General features: G+C 37.9%; 1 protein-coding gene across 2 annotated transcripts in view; it reads right to left on the bottom strand.

Annotated features, from left to right (window-relative positions):
• Positions 1–16643, bottom strand: part of DNM3 (dynamin 3) — a 440346-nt gene that overhangs the window by 398027 nt on the left and 25676 nt on the right. Inside the window, exon 1 of one of the 2 annotated variants that reach the window (XM_008070637.1) lies at positions 16157–16196. The exons of the other annotated variant lie outside the window; for it this stretch is intronic. The gene's annotated coding sequence lies outside the window, so the exon portion shown is untranslated. Of the gene's footprint in view, positions 1–16156; positions 16197–16643 lie in introns of those variants that run through there. 2 annotated transcript variants of the gene reach the window in all.

Below are 16643 nucleotides of genomic sequence, written 5' to 3'. Positions count from 1 at the left end.
TCGCCAGAGCCTAGCAGGTCAAGGCTGCGGTGGCCGGGAGCGGCCACTGCACTCCAGTCTTGGTGACAGAGTGAGACTCCAACTCAAAAAAAGAAAATCAACAAAATCAAAGCTAGGTTTTTTAAAAGATCAATAAAACCAATAAGGCTCTAGCCAGATTAAATTACAAAAAAAAGAGAAGACATAAATTACTAATATTAGAAATAAAAGAATGGATATCACTACAGATCCCATGAACATTAAGATAATAATGAAAGAATATTATGAAAAATTCTATATCCATAAATTTTAAAACCTAAATAAAATGGACCAATTCCTTGAAAGACACAGTCTTTCACACAAGAAGAAAACAGACAATCAGAACATGCCTATATTTATAAAAGAAATTGAGTCAATAATAACCTTTCAAAACAGAAAGCACCAGGCCCAGATGAGTTCACTGATGAATTCTACCAAATATTTAAGGAAGAAATCATATCAATTCTCTAAAATCTCTTGCAGAAGATAGAATCAGAGGAACTATGAATTCATTCTATAAAACCAGCATTACCCTAATATCAAAACCATCACACAAAGACATTACAAGAAACTACAGACCAAAGCGCCTCATGAATATCGGTGCAAAAATCCTCAATAAAATAGCATTAGAAAATCAAGTCCCACAATGCATAAAAAGAATTATACACCATGAGTAAGTGGGATTGATCTCAGGTATGCAAGACTGGTTAACATTTGAAAAAATCAATGTAATCCACCACATTAACAGTCTAAAGAAAAAAAAACCATATGATCACAGCAAAAAACTTTGACAAAATCCAGCACTCATTCATTTTGTGTTTAAATCTCACCAAACTAGAAATAGAAGGGAACTTTCTCAACTTGATAAAGCACATCTACAAAACAACTATAGATAACATCATTCTTAACAGTAAGAAGATCAACCATTTCCCACTAAGAATAGGAACAAGGCTAAGATGTCCTCTCTCACCAGTTTTTTCCAACATTGTACTGGAAGTCCTAGCAAAATTATAATAAAATAGGAAAAGGAAATTAAGGGATTATAGATTGAGAAGGAAAAAAATAAATCTGTCTTTGCTCACAGATGACATCATCATTTATACAGAAAATTCAAGAGAAAAATACCACTGAAACTAATAAGCAACTGCAGCAAGATTATAGGAGCAAGCTTTTTAATATACAAAAGTTAATCATTCTCCTATATACCAGCAATCAACAAATAGAATTTGAAGTTAAAAAAAGTTACTATTGACATTAGTACCCTACAAAAAAATGAAATATTTAAGTATAAATATAACAAAATATGTGCACAATCTATATGAGGAAAACTACCAAGCTCTTATGTAAGATACCAAAAGAAGAACTAAAAAAATGAAGAGATATCACATGTTCATGAATAGAAAGACTGAATATTGCAAATACCTCAGTTCTTCCTTTTTGATCTACAGATTTAATGGAATCTCTATCAAAATCCCAGTCAGTTATTTTGTAAATATCAACAAACTGATTCTAAAGCCTATATGGCAAGGCAAAAGACCCAGAATAGCCAGCACAATAATGAAGGCGAAAACAAAGTTGAGAGGATTGACACAATCTGACTTCAAGACTTATAATAAAGCTACAGTAGTCAAGACAGTGTGATAGAACAATGGAAGAGAATAGAGAACCCAGAAACAGACCCAAATAAGTGTAGTAAATAGTTCATCAACAAAGGAGCAACAGCAACATAATGGAGCAATAATTGTTTTTTAAATAAACTGTGCTGAACAACTAGACATCCAAATAAATACAAAGGGGGACCCAAAAAGTAGAATTATCTTTTGGAGGGTGAGCCCCTTGTAATACATGCTTTCTGCTAGGTAAGTGTTCCAGGAACCCCTTGACATCAGTGTACCAGCTAGCACTGTTGTGAGAAGCTGTGTTCAGTTTCAGTGAATTTTTTTTGGAGATTCTTTCAATACATTTGCCCATTTTATGATGGGTGAGTTATAAGCACACCTACCCACACCATGCTGAATGTTCAGCAGTTTTTGACCAAAAACAGCCAGACCTCCATGCCCACCCCCAACCCATTCACCCAATCTTACCCTGAGCAACTTTTTTTTGTTTCTCTGGATGAAAAAAATCCCTCAAAGAGAAAGGTTTTGCCAGTGCGGAAGAAGTGAAACAAAAAATGGCAGAAGCACTAAAAGGCATCAAAATTGGCAAGTTCAAAAACTGTTTTGAGCAGTGGAAAAAGCATCTCGATTGGCGTATTGCATCACAGAGTACTTTGAAGGTGACTGAAGTTTAAACATGTAAAAATAAATACACAATTTTTTAATAAATAAATTCCAGGGTTTTTTTGGGTCCCACCTTCATCAATCTAGACCTTAGAACCTTCACAGAAATTAACTCAAAGTAGATAGATAATAGACCCACAAAGCTTTTAAACTCCTAGAGTTTTCTCCCATGGCAATGACATTTCAGATACAACACCAAAGTCATAATTTATGAAATATATAATTGATGTGTGACTTCATTAAAATGTAAAACCTCTGCTCAGCAAAAATAAATAAATAAATATCAAGAGAGTGAAAAAACCAGTCACAGACTAATTGAGAGAAAATATTTGCAAAAAAAAAAGCACATCTGATAAAGAACTATTATCCAAAATATACAAGAACCTCTAAAGCTCAACAATAAAAAACAAACAATTCTATTTAAAAGTAGGGAAAAGATCTGAACAGTAACTTTACCAAAGAAGACAAACAGGTGGCAAGTAAACATATAAAAAGATGTTCAACATCATATGTCATTAGGAAATTACAAGTTAAAACAATGAGATGCCCCATACACCTACTGGAATGACCAAAATTCACAAAACTGGCAATATCAAATACTGGCAAGGATGTGGAGCAACAGGAACACTCATTCGTTGCTGGTGAGAAAGCAAGATGACATGGCCATTTTGGAAGGCAGTTTGGCAGTTTCTAACTAAATTAAATATGCCCTTACCATACAATCCAGCAGCTGGGCTCCTTTGTATTTACCCAAATGAACTGAAAAAAATCATGTCTACACAAAAATCTGCACATATATATTTACAGCAACTTTATTCATAATTGCCAAAACTTGGAAGCCAAAAAAAATGTTCATAATATATGAATGAACATATATTAAACATAACAATATAACATTCTAGAAAAGGCAAAGCTGGATACAATTAAAAGATTAGTTCTTGTCTGAAGTTAAGGGGAAGGGAGGGATTAATAGGCAGAATACAAAGGATTTGTAAGGCAGTGAAACTATTTTGAATGATGCTGTAATGGTGGATACATTTGTCCAAACTGATAGATGGTACAACACCAAGACTCAACCCTAATGTAAACTATGGACTTTGGGTGACAATGATGTGTCAAAATAAGTTCATCAGTTGTAACAAACACACTGCTCTGGTATAAAATGCTGATAGTGGGGAAGGCTGTGCATGGTGGGGATAAGGGTATATGGGAACTCTCTATACGTTCTGCCTAATTTTTATGTGTGTCTAAAACTGCCCTCAAAATAGTTTATAGCCGGGCTTAGTGGCTCAGCCTGTAATTCCATGCTCTGGGAGGCTGAGGTGAGTGGATTGCCTGAGCCAACGGGTTCGAGACCCGCCTGGGCAGCGAGACCTCATCTCTACAATAAATCAAAAAATTAGCCAGGCGTGGTAGCAGGCGCCTGTAGTTCCAGCTACTTGCAAGGCTGAGGCAGAAGGATCGCCGGATCCCAGCGGGTCAAGGCTGAGGTGGCCGGGAGCGACCACTGCACTCCAGTCTGGGTGACGGAGTGAGACTCCAACTCAAAAAAAAAAAAAAAAAATTAAATAACAATGCATGTAGTAAATTATGCGGTATATAAAAACAACCTAATAAATAAAAGTTGTGATTTCACCAGCTTCATTTTTCAACAATACCCCCAACCCACTTCAGTTCTAAGCTTCAGTCAAACTCAGTGACTTTGGGTTCTCCACATGACCTCCTCTTCTTAATAATGCCATCCCCATCAGCTTCAAACATCCTTCCCTTCTTTTCTTTTCTTTTCTTTGTAAACTCCTACCCATTCCTCAAACTTTCCTTTAGGCCTCAGTTACAAGTCCTTAATCAGGCCTCCACAAGTATAATTCTGAGCCCTTTCTCTGTGCCCTCAGGTTCTTATACAACACTAGGACTCTGTTTTTATGTCTGTCTTAGCTACTAGGCCATGGTCTCTTCAAGAACAGGAACTACATACACATTCTAAGTCAATCACATAGGTGTAAAATACAAAGTGAGAACTAAATAAATGTTTATTTATTAAGTGAATAAATTAATGAAAAATAGAAGCTTTTTTTTTAGGACCAGATAAGAATTGAAAGAAAAATTCCAGAGAAGATATATGATACCATCCCATCACGTTATCTAGTTTTGATGTCAGCATAGTGATTTTCTTATAAGAACACTGCCATTTCTTCCATTTATATATGCAACTAAATTTTATGTAGGTGTTGTTTCATCTAATTAAGAAACAGCACCAAACCAAGCCACAAACCATATTAGCAGTTGCCAGAAAAGTAATCTGGAACACTGCATACACTGAAACAACAGAAAGGAGAAAAATCAATACAGAATTAATGTAAAAATGTATACAACAAAATTAGAAACAGACTTAGGAAATTAGATGTCCTTCAGTTAATGCTTTTTTGTTTGTTTTTTGGTTTTGGTGGGATTTGGGGAGGTGGGTGATCTGAAATAAATGCTGTTCTTTCTGTCTAGCAAAGATTATGGGATATTTTATTTCTGAAAGCAATCAGTGATGAATAGAAAGAGTTTCATCTTTTCTAAATAACTTTTCCATGAACATTATTTTCTCATTACTTGCAACAATTCTGAACACAGTTTTCATTTTCAAAATCATCAGGTAATAGTACTACATGTGATACTAGGTAAAATATTAAGTAAATAATAGAAAATATAAAAATTACTGCCACTATGGTGGCAGAGACTCTACCTCACTCACCATGTAGTCCACATTCTAGCAAGTACTTGGAAAATTTAATATTTGTAGAAGGAAGAGAGAGAAGAAAGAAAGGGTAAAAGAAGAAAGGGAGGGGGAAAAGAAGAAAGAGAAGAAATTACTTCAAATTAAAAAAAATAGATATAGAGTGATTCTCTCACTGAGAATTTGCACTCCAAAATAGACTAAGATATAAAGAAACTGAGAAAAATATCCACATGCACTAAAATCTTCCTGCTATTTGTCCACCAAATCTACTTTTCTCTTCATCTCTGGCAGACAGCTAAGTTACATTTCCAAGTCCCCTTACAATTGAGTTATAATCTCCCTTACACTATGCCTGTAGTTGAGTTCTTGCTAGTGCAATTTGAGAAGTGATATGTGCCACTTTTAGAGCTGATCTATATAAATTTCCACATTTGCTCCTGCAGGCTCTTTTGTCTTCCATGTGCTAAATGTAACCATAATAAGTCCATAAGTCCCTAAGGATGATAAGATGGAAGGATCCTGGATCTCTGAGTGATATCATGGAGAAGAGACACCATGCCACCTGGAACATTCCCTTAGGTATAGTATTTACATCATTACATCTTTGAGTCTACTTATTACTTTATATTAGTAGAAAAAATGACACCTTAAAGAAGAGAGTTGCCATAATGAAAACCTGGCACAGCAAAGTTAAATGTCAAGGAAACAAATATTGCAAGTTAGAAAGATGTAGACTTGTTATGCAGCAGTCATATTTTGTAAACCTGCTGCACGTGATAACTTGTAAGGTAGACTAAAAGTATCCTGAAAGGAGAAGCTGTTGAAAAGAGCCAGAATGTTAACTTGCCTTGATTACTCCTTGATTCTTAAGGCAAGGTATTTAAGAATGATATGAATTCACATTAGAAATGTATCATTTTCCAAGCAGAAATAAAAGGGATTACTGAACATCTAAAGATTTGAATCTATTCATTTTGAAAAAGTCAACTGTTTTGTGAAATAAACAATAAAAGAGAATGAAAAAAACTCTAAGCAACAAAGGTTCACTAAAAATTTTCATTTAGAGGGTTCAATAGTCTTTGCTTCTGACTAGAAGAAAATAACAGAGTTCCAGCACACCTTTCTTCTGTAAACTGCTAGAAAACTGGCTAAACTATACAAAATATTTATTTTCAGATAGGTTGTACAAGACTAGGTTGTACAAGACTAAGTATTGTGATTCCTAAGATAAAAGAAACAAATAACATAAGCAATTACCCACTTACTGCTTGGAGGCAATTTCTGGACTACAAGAAGAAAAAAATCCAAGGAGATATCATCAACTAAGCATCAGTCATAATTCATTGGGAAGAATAGAGTTCAAGAAGACCAAGGCCCTAGACTATGCAGAAAAGCATATCAGATAAAAGGAAAGAAAGAACTCCAGAAATTTTCATAGGGGTACCTTTGAGTCTTTGTTCAAATATTGAATGCATAAGGTATAACTCCACATGGCTGGGCAAAAAACACCTTTCAGCAACCTCAAAAACTAATTCATAGAGCTCACAAAGAGATGGAAATAATTTAAGTTCCTATCAGCTAGAGTGAAAACACTTATTGAATATGAAACTTTTATTAGAGACACCAGAAGGGTCAAATATCAGTAAACTCTATTGTGGAAACATCCTTTAAAAAAAACTAAAAATGAGCATCAAAAAAATCAAACTGATCTTCAAGTAATGTAGCTACATAATAAAACAAAGTCTGCCGGGCTTGGTGGCTCAGCATGTAATCCCACGCTTTGGGAGGCTGAGGTGAGTGGATTGTCTGAGCCCGCAGGTTCGAGACCCACCTGGGCAACCTGGCCAGACTTCATCTCTACAATAAATCAAAAAAATTAGCCAGGTGTGGTAGCGCGTGCCTGTAGTTCCAGTTACTTGGAAGGCTGAGGCGGAAGGATCACCGGAGCCCAGCAGGTCGAGGCTGCAGTGGCCCGGGAGTGGCCACTGCATTCCAGTCTGGGTGACAGAGTGAGACTCCAACTCAAAAAAAAAAAAAAAAAAGTCCAACACATTTTTTAAGAATAAAATCCTGCACTCAAATAAAATGCAAAATATCCAGCATCCAACCCCAAACCACTATAACACATAAAAAATAAGGGGAAAAAAAATCAGTCAGTAGAATGTTACCTAAAAGCAATGGACTACATGATGATATTTTAAAAGTTATTATATGGCTGGGCTCAGTGGCTCAGCCTGTAATCCTGTGCTTTGGGAGGCTGAGGTGAGTGAATTGCCTGAGCCCACAGGTTCGAGACCCGCCTGGGCAACTTGGCGAGACCTCATCTCTACAATAAATTTAAAAAAAAAATTAGCCGGGTGTGGTAGCACACACCTGTAGTTCCAGTTACTTGGAAGGCTGAGGGGGAAGGATCGCCGGAGCCCAGCAGGTCGAGGCTGCGGTGGCCGGAAGCGGCCACTGCACTCCAGTCTGGGTGACTGAGTGAGACTCCAACTCAAAAAAAAAAAAAAAAGGTTGTTATAAATACACACAAAATTATCAAGAATATAAAAGAAAACATAAACAAATAGGTAAAAAGAATGATAACTGAAAAACTACAGTTGATGAAACTATAAACTCATAGATCTAACAGTTCAAGGAACATCAGCCACACACACAAAACTATAACAAGGCACACCATAGTTAAACTACTGATAACAATGATAAAGGAAATCATAGTAGCAGAGGGAAAATAAAATAAAACAAAAATAAGAGTAACAACAGATTTCTCATCAAAAACTATGAAGGCAAGAAAACATTAGAAGATGCCTTGAAAGTGCTAAAAAAAAAAAAAAGGATGCCACCTACAATTCTATACCCTATAAAAAAATATATTTCAAGAATACAGGAAAAAATGATGACTTTTCTAGACAAAAGAAAAACTGAGATAGTTTGTTGCCAGATATCTGTACTACAAGAAACCATAAAGGAAGTTCTTCAAAGATGAAGGAAAGTAGCAAGAGTTAGAAACTCAGATCCATACAAAGGGATGAAAAACTTCTAGAAATGGTAAATGTATGAGTAAATGCAGAATATCTCTTTTCTAATTTTTAATATATTTAAAAGATCATTGATTGTTGCAAGCAAAAATGATGGCCTGTATTCTGGGAATAATTCATAACATGTGTAGAAGATATAGCATGTGTTTTCTATATATGTAGAAAGATTTGCAACATATGTATAAGACAAATTGCATGATTGCAGACTTAAATACAATATACTGATAATTATATTGAGTGCAAATGTTCTAAAAGGCAAAGATTGGAAGTTTTAATTTTTAAAAATACATATGAGGGGAAACTCCCCCCCAAAGTGGAAACCATTTATTAAAAACTGTGTATTTATCCTTACATGTTTAAACTGCAGTCACTTTTGAAGTACTCTCTGTTTGATGCAAAACACCTATCAAGACACTTTTTCCACTGCTTAAAACAGTCAATTTGGATGCCTTTTAGTGCTTTTGTTGTTTTTTGTTTTGCCTCTTCCACATCAGCAAACTGTTTTCTTTTGAGAATGTTTTTCATCCAGAGAAATAAAAAGAGCATCGCTTGGGGCAAGACTAGGTGAGTAGGGAAGGTGGGGCACGAGGGTCATGCCATTTGGGGTCAGAAATTGCTGGACGCTCAGCATGGTGTGGGTAGGTGTGCTTGTAAATCACCCATCATAAAACGGGCAAACGTGTTGAAAGAATCTCCAAAAAAAAATCACTGACGCTGAAAGTAACCACTCACAACAATTGATACCTAGAACACTTACCTAGCAGGGGAAGCCTGTACTACAAGGGGCCTGTCCTCCAAAAATATAATTCCAGGGGCTTTTTGCTCCTCTTACATATGATGGATTTTGGACAAAATACCCATGTAATTCAATGAAGAAAGAACAGCCTGTTCAAAATAAATGGTATTGAAATAACTATATATTCTTATGAAAAATAATAAACTGATCCTTACTTCACCCTATGCAAAAAAAGGATTACAGACCTAAACTTAAAGCTAAAACTAAACCAATGGAACAGAATAGAGAATGCAGAAATAAATGCACACACTTACAGTCAACTGATTTTCTAAAAAGGTATTAAGAACACACAGTGGGGAAGGACAGCCTCTTCAATAAAGGGTGCTGTGAAAACTAGTTATCCATATCCAGAAGAATGAAACTAGACTCTAATCTCTCACCATATACAAAGACCAACACAAAATGAATTAAAGACATGAATGTAAGATACAAAACTACTAGAAAAAAACATAGAAGAAACTACTATGACATTGGTCAGGATAACAATTTTTGGAAAAGGACACAAAAGCACAGGCAACAAAGGCAAAAATAGACAAATGGAATCACAGCACACTAAAAAAGGTTTTGCACAAAAAAAACAATCAACAGAGTAAAGAGACAATACAGAATGGGGAAAATATTTGCAAACTACACATCTGATAAGGGGTTAATATCCAAAATATACGGGAAGTCAAAAAACTCACTAGCAAAAAAAAATAATAATTTGATTTTAAAATGGGCAAAAGAACTGAATAGACATTTCTCAAAAGAAGACATAAAAATGGCTAACTGGTATATGAAAAGATGCTGAACATCAATAATCACCAAGAAAATACAAATCAAAACCACACTGAAGCTGGCACAGTGATGTGTGCCTGTAGTCCCAGCTACTCAGGAGACTGACATGGGAGAATCATTTGAGCCCAGTTCAAGTCCAGACCAGGCAACATAGAGAGACCCCATCCCTAATAAAAACAAATTTGTTTAATGGGAAAAATCACATTATGATACCACCTTACCACAATTAGAATGGTTATTATCGGCTGGACTTGGTGACTCAGCCTGTAATCCCAGAACTTTGGGAGGCTGAGGCGAGTGGATTGCCTAAGCCCATGGGTTTGAGACCAGACTGGGCAACTTGGCAAGACCTCATCTCTACAATAAATAAAAAATTAGCCAGGTGTGGTAGCGCGCACCTGTAGTTCCAGCTACTTGGAAGGCTGAGGTGGAAGGAAGGATTGCCGGAGCCCAGCAGGTCGAGGCTGGGTGGCTGTGAGTGTGCCACTGCCACTGGGTGATAGAGTGAGACTCCACCTCAAAAAAAAATAAAATAAAAAAAGAATGGTTATTATCACCCCTCCCCTCCCTTGGGGAGGTGAATCCCTTCTTTCTCTCTCTCTCCAATTTACTTTCTAAATAAACTGTATTTTCTAATCTTAAAAAAAAAGAATGGTTATTATAAAAAAGATAAGAAATAACAAATGCTGGTATAGATATGGAGAAATGGAAAACTTTATGCACTGTTGGTGGGAATGTAAATTTGTATAGTGATTAGAAAATAGTATAAAGTTTCCTCAAAAAATTAAAAAGAAAACTGCCACATGATTCAGCAGTCCCACTACTGGGTATTTAACCAAAGAATATAAAGTAAGTACATCAAAGAGATATCTGTGCTTCCGTGTTTATTGCAGCACTATTCACAGTAGCCAAGACATGGACTCAACCTGCATATTGAATAAAGAAAATGTGGTGATATGTTGTATATCTCAAAATAACTAGAAGAGAGGATTTTGAATGTTCTCACCACAAGGAAATGATAAAGATTTGAGGTAATAGATATTCTAAATACCCTGATTTGATCATTACACAATGCATGCATGCATCAAAACATCACACTGTACCCGATAAATATGTACAATTATGTCAATTGAAATAAATTAAAACTTTATATTATTTTATTTAAAAATAATAAAGCTAAGACTACAAAAACTTCCAGATAAAATCATAGAAGAAAAATCTTTGCAAACTTGGGTTAGGCAAAGATTTCTTAGAGAAGATAAAAATATTATGAACCATATAAGAAAAATTGATAAATTTGACAAAATCAAAAGTAAAACTTGTCCTTCAAAAGACAAGGTTAAAGAAAATGAGAAGCCGGGCTCGGTGGCTCAGCCTGTAATCCTGCACCTTTGGGAGGCTGAGGTGAGTGAATTGCCTGAGCCCGCGGGTTCGAGACCCACCTGGGCAGCAAGACCTCATCTCTACAATAAATCAAAAAATCAGCCGGGCATGGTGGTGTATGCCTGTAATTCCAGCTACTTGGAAGGCTGAGGCAGAAGGATCGCCGGAGCCCAGCAGGTCGAGGCTGCGGTGGCCAGGAGCGGCCACTGCACTCCAGTCTGGGCCACAGAGTGAGACTCCAACTCAAAAAAAAAAAAGAAAGAAAGAAACTGAGAAAAGTAAACTATAAACTGAGAGAAAATATTAGCAATACCTAATGAAAGGTTTGCATCAGATATATTTTGACTCATAACAATACTAAAAAGACAAAAAATTTAAAATAGGCAAAAGATTTGAACAGATATTTTATAAAATATGATATTCCAATGGACATGAGTGATACTCAGCATCAATGTTCATCAGAGAAATGGACATCAATACCACTGCACAGACAGCACAATGACAACAATTAAGATAAAACAGTGCCATGTGTCGGTGAGCACATGAAGCAACTGAAACATTCACCTATTGCTATTGGGAATAAAGACTATACAATCACTTTGGAAAACTGCCTAGTGGTTTCTTAAAAACGTTAAACATACTAATCCAGCAATTCCACTCTTGGGTATTTTCCCAAGTGAAATAAAACATATAAACATAGAAAACATGTACATTAATAACTATGGCACCTTTATTTGTAATAACCCCAAGTGGGAAACAACCTAAAGATCCCTCAACATTATTGTAAATGGATCGACAAAATATGGCATGTTCACACAATGAGATACATTTCACCAACTTAGAAGAATGAACTACTCAGCCGGGCTTGGTGACTCAGCCTGTAATCCCAGCACTTTGGGAGGCTGAGGTGAGTGGATTGCCTGAGCCCGTGGGTTCGAGACCCACCTGGGCAACTTGGTGAGACCTCATCTCTACAATAAATCAAAAATTAGCCAGGCGTGGTAGCATGTGCCTGTAGTTCCAGCTACGTGGAAAGCTGAGGCAGAAGGATCACCGGAGCCCAGCAGCTCGAGGCTGCGGTGGCCGGGAGTGGCCACTGCACTCCAGTCTGGGCAACTGAGTGAGACTCCAACTCAAAAAAAAAAAAAAAAAAAGAATGAACTACTGAAGCATGCAGCAGCGCAGATGAATCTCAGAAACATTGTGCTGAGCTGAAGCCAGGCACAAAGAGTACCTACTATATGATTCCATTTTTACGAAACTCTAGGAAACTAATTTATAGCGACAGAAAACAGTGCAGTGTCTTCCTGGAGTCAGGAGTGGGGTACCAGAATAGAGAATGGCTGGGAAGTGACACAAGAGAACATTTATGGGTGATAGAAATGTTCTAAGTCTTGGTCACAGTAGTGAAACATGGATGCACATTTGTCAAAGCCCATGGAACCTCCCTATTCAAGTCTACTGCCTCAGATAGCCTCAAGACAAACAAGTTGAAAGAGAGAAAAGGTGGAATGTGGGGTGTACTGGCAGCAAGAAAACAAAAAAATAAAATAGATTTAAGATCTGTGTCTAGGAAAGAAATCTTTGGGCACAGTTATTTGTACATAGAAGTAGATAGCTAAAAAGCTTACTGAGTTTCTAAAGTAAATGAATTCCCAAAGAAACAAAAATCTTGCATAAAAAAGCCTTTGAGTCTTTTTCCTTTTCTTTTCTTTTCTTTTTTTGGAGTTGGTGTCTCACTCTGTCGCCCAGGCTAGAGTGCAGTTCGCAGCCACCCCAGCGTCAACCTGCTGGACTCCAGTGATCCTTCCACCTCAGCCTTCCAAGTAGCCAGAACTACAGATGCATGCTACCACGCCCGACTAATTTTTGATTTATTGTAGAGCCAGGTCTTGCCAAGTTGCCACCAGAGCTGGTCTCAAACCCACAGGCTCAGGAAATCCACTCGCCTCAGCCTCCCAAAGTACTGAGTGCGTCTTAAAATAGCCTTTCTGGCTCCAAGTTTTTACAGGATGAACTCAGGCTCTGAAAGTTGTGTGCCTCTCAAGAAGTTCCCCACCCCTCATTTCTACTTCAGATATGTCACAGAAGATAATAGACAAGGGAGAAGCTTCTAGGAGTTGGAACTCAGGAGGAATAAGGGACAACACACAAGGGGGCTCATCCCAGAAAGAACCACCAAGATTTAATCAAGAAACACCTCTCCCTGCCAGGGTAGGAAGACTTCACAACACCTGCCCAGGAGGCATCTGCCTCTGCTGTGGACCTGGACTGTGAGGTGCTTCCCACAACCACCTTCTCATCATCGCAGACAGTAACTAATCATGCTCCGCACCTAGCCCTCAGACATCCCCTTGGAATCCTGAACAGCACCTCGGGTTACTGACTGCTGACCACAAGACATCCTGGCCGGGAAACCTAACAGGGACTCTGACAGCAGCAACAGAGAAACTCTTTTAACTACTTCCAGCTGGTTGACTTGTGACTAGTTAATACCACCAGATCTCTCCCAGTTCGTGTTATGCTTCACTCCCAAACCGAATCCCAGCTCCTCTGGTCATCTGTCCTTCCTGAAAAGGCATTTCTCCTACAGCAGAGGCTTACACCAAGTCAACTGCTCTATGGACCTATTAAATAGGGAATATGACCTGCACCATATAGACCACTACAGGGGGACCATTATCAGAAACTGTAATGTCCTAGCTTTTTATAATTACAATTGTAACGGCTTTTTAGAAAGCAAGAAGCAAAAACATAGGGAGTACAGCTGCTTTTGGGAAGGGTGACCCTGGCTTTGTGCATCACGATGGGTTACAAAACCCAGCACCGTGGAGGGATGAACAAGTGGCAGTGCTGGCAGCCTTAAGGAAAGGGGCAATAAGGAGTGTAATGCAAAGGCTAACTCTGCTGAATGTGGTTTAGGGTTAACACCTATATGTTTCCTAAAACTGCTACAACTAACAGAAATTACTACTGGAAAAATAACTTTACAAATCTGAAATCTATAAGTCATACACTCACTTGTTAACCAACGAAGCAAGTGATTTTTCATTGAACGCTTTTATATAGCTTATCAGTCAGGCACTGTTCTAAGTACTTTGCAGACATTAATCCATTTAATATCCTAACAGTCCTATAAGGAAAGTATTATCATTATCCCCATTTTACAGATGAGGAAACTGAGGCACAGAAAGATTAAGAAATCTGCTAGTAAGTGATGGAGCCCCAACTCACACTCAGGAAGTTTGTCTCCAGAGGTGTGCTATTAACCACTAGGCTGTACTGTTTTAGAATGTCATTTTTAGATTCTACTAATATAAATTCTTATTACGGTAAAATTTCATAGGACTGTTTATCTGTTATTTTAGCAGAACAGCTGAAGATAGGCAGTTCTTCTTGCTGCCTCTCTGCCAATCCTTGTCACTGTGCCATCCAGAATCATCTGTGCTCTTGTCTAAACAACAGCTCTCACTGCCTTGCTTTCATTTATAGCTCTATTCTTCTCCTCCAGGGCTGGAGGAAGAGGGGAGAGGTTCAGGAAATTTTCTTACCCCTAGTGCTTCTCCAAGGAAGCACCTTCCACCTTCACAAAAACACTGCTTTGGAGTCTCACAATCATCTGGTTATAGCAGCCTCTATTCCTCCCCGTTGTGTCATCTGCCACACGCCTTCACACCCCCTTCAGAACACACACACACACACACACACACACACACACACACACACACACACCTCATGGAAGCTTCAACATCTCAGTTGTCCTCACTACCCTTAGCTCCACCACTCCCAAGCAGCATGTGAGCATGGCGTATCCAGCTCTCTGGCTGTTGAGTTCCCTGACTGCTTCCATGCAGTGATTTTTCACCTGCAGGTCATTTTAGCAATTTCCTCCCAGGACCACATCCTGGACGTTTATAACCTGGACTTGTTCCAGCTATAAATCATAACCTCTCATATTCTGTTCTCTAACCACAAATTCCTAGTCTTCAATTCCTTTTCCCTCTTGATGTGAATACATCGCTATTCTTCAGTCTTAGCCGGAACCCCCTCCCTGAACCAGCCTATTTTCCTCAAAACTTCCAGGACCTTTTTGGCTTCACTTTCTTCCCTTCATCCAAGGATTTCACAGTCCAGCTTTGCAATTATAATTCTGCTAATACCCTCAACTCTTCTGCTCACTTTTTCTCCCATCTGATCCATTCTGCAATATCCCGACCCAAGGGCAACCCAAGAACTTGCCTCTTCACCCCCAAAGCTCCTCACTGTTTCTGGGAATCAAACCCTTGCAAAGCACATACACACAGGCTCTGGCCTAAATAGAGTACCCCACGGCAGCAGCTTTCTCCTTCCACCTTTCTCCAGAATAGCTGATCAAAGAACATTTCTCCTCAAGTATCTTGCACAGCCCTCTTCTCTCCAGCCCTCCTTACCCACTCCCCATACCTGTTCTTTCAGAGCTGATAGCCTTGCTTCCCACTTACAGAGATAAATCTGTCAGTAACCAATAAGTTATACAAATGCCTCTCTAGATATCTACAAATAAGCATCCAACTATACGTATACATCCTTACTTCACTCTTGCCTCAGTGGAAAAAAATAACTCTCCTTCTATCCAAGTTACATGGCAAGCACTCAAATGTTGGTGAGAAAGAAGGGAAGGAGGAAAATGGAGGAGGGAGGGGAGGGAAGGGGAGGGAAGGCCTAAAAGTCAGCCAAAGAAGATAAAGAAGTTTAGTTTTGTTTTTACATTTTTACATGTCTTTTATTTATACTGCTCACAAAGTAATTATATGGATCTCGTTCGATTGCATATTCTGGGGCTGGGTTGTAGAATATGTTTCTTCAGTAACTTTTTAAAAAGCTACTATGATAATGTAAATGTTAGATGTTCATGGCCATATCAGAATCCAAGAGAAAGGTTTCATTGCATAGGCAACTATTAATTGTGTTTTAAATGTCTTTAAAACAAGAAAGATATAAAAGCACAATTATTCTGTAATACTAAAGTTATTTTAATCAAACACTTTTACCTTGAATCCATATATTAATAAAAAGCGAATTCCCGAGAATTTGAAGATCATATTACTAATTTGCAATTAAATTCAGGAAAAGAGAGAATGTGTTATTGCTTTCTTACTTTTTAAAAGTCTTTCTCATGAATAATGTTTCTTCTTCTTTACATTAAATTTCTACACTTAAACACCACAAAGAGCATCTCAGGGAAACAGTAAACGTGTCCAAGCAACGTCTTCACAGTGCCCTCCAGCGGTCACGGGATGAACATGTCCATCTTAGAAATGCAGGTCTTGGACCTTTCACATTGATGACAATCACAAGCTCCATCTTAACAGCACATGCACAGTGCCAGCGTGCCTTCACATTTTTCTCCTTTGTTCTCCATTTTTAAAATAAACAAATTTTACACACACATATATTCACATTCAAGTTCTGAATCTATTCTTTTTTCTCTTTCATTGTAAATTTTATAATAAAGACCATTTTCTTTTATCGATTAAAATAGCATGCTAAAGAATATGTACTTTCATAAAAGCATTTTTAAGCCGGGCTCGGTGGCTCAGCCTGTAATCCCGCGCCTTTGGGAGGCTGAAGTGAGTGGACTGCCT

The sequence above is a fragment of the Carlito syrichta genome, unplaced genomic scaffold, assembly GCF_000164805.1.
Source record: "Carlito syrichta isolate Samal-C Ts95f unplaced genomic scaffold, Tarsius_syrichta-2.0.1 Scaffold313876, whole genome shotgun sequence".
Classification (NCBI taxonomy): domain Eukaryota; kingdom Metazoa; phylum Chordata; class Mammalia; order Primates; family Tarsiidae; genus Carlito; species Carlito syrichta.
The sequence above is the reverse complement of the archived record's forward strand: the minus strand, read 5'-3'. Positions and strand labels throughout refer to the sequence as shown.